At 50.8% G+C, this 972-nt stretch overlaps 1 pseudogene; it reads right to left on the bottom strand.

The window, feature by feature from the left end:
- Positions 1 to 333: 333 nt before the first annotated feature.
- Positions 334 to 514, bottom strand: LOC142766564 (U2 spliceosomal RNA; annotated as a pseudogene).
- Positions 515 to 972: the final 458 nt, after the last annotated feature.

Genomic DNA, 972 nt, shown 5'->3' with positions numbered 1-972 from the left:
CACTCCAAATATAAGGGTGTAAATGGGGTGTTTTAAGAGTGTTTTATTCACAAAAACATCAAATTTTAAAATTGAGGTGTAAAAAGGGTGTTTGTATGAGTGCTTTTAATGTGTACACCCATTTTACACCTTTTAGGGTGTAAATGTTTCAGAGTGTAGTGCACTTCCACACGCGGGCGAAAGGCGGCGAATACCGCGTCATCTGGGGCGGCGTGACACCAAGGCTTTGGATAGTCGCCTCACCCTCGCGGTTTACCCCAATCTTACCACAATCTTTGGTGAATCCGGACACGTCGTTTTCATTGAGAATAGTGTTGTACTAACCCCCGCAGGTGCGAGTGGGCCGATCCCGGAGATAGTGCAATACGGGCCAACCCGTGGCGGAGTTGAAGACTGCTTCAAGCACTGCTCTACATTGCAAAAATAAGTTTATTATCTTGTCTACAAATAGAATCTGTACCATATATTAAGCTAATAAGAACAGCGAGTGGTTATCAAAAGAGGCAACACATAGAGAGAATGGTAGTCTCGGCCTTGCTTGCCCGACCGAAGGCTGCCCGGACCTTTCGCGACCAAAAGGGCCTGACCCCAAGGGTGCAGCGCCCTACCGGCTGCCCCAGCGTCCACCTTTCCTTGCCTTAGGGCTTGGCCAGTCACCATGGCGTAGAGCCACGGAGGAGCTGCCTTGACAGAGGCCGGAAGAACATGGGCGGAGCAGCACCTCCACCCAGGGTTCGAGAACCGTGAGATTAGTCAGGAATGTCCTCTTGGGATACCACCCTCCAGCTAAACATGCGGCCCCTGTACACATAGATCAATACAGTGGTGTATTGGGGCGAACCTTTAACCCACCTTGGGGTGTCACTCCCCCGCTGCCGCACCCCAAAGTGAGACTGCCCAGAAAATCCTAAAGACAAAGACTATCGCGGGTCCAAAGACACCAGACCGCCCAGCTAAATAGGCAAGGCATTT

Source organism: Rhipicephalus microplus, chromosome 6 (genome assembly GCF_043290135.1).
Source record: "Rhipicephalus microplus isolate Deutch F79 chromosome 6, USDA_Rmic, whole genome shotgun sequence".
NCBI lineage: Eukaryota > Metazoa > Arthropoda > Arachnida > Ixodida > Ixodidae > Rhipicephalus > Rhipicephalus microplus.
Note: the sequence above shows the minus strand (reverse complement) of the source record. Positions and strands in the feature narration are given on the sequence as shown.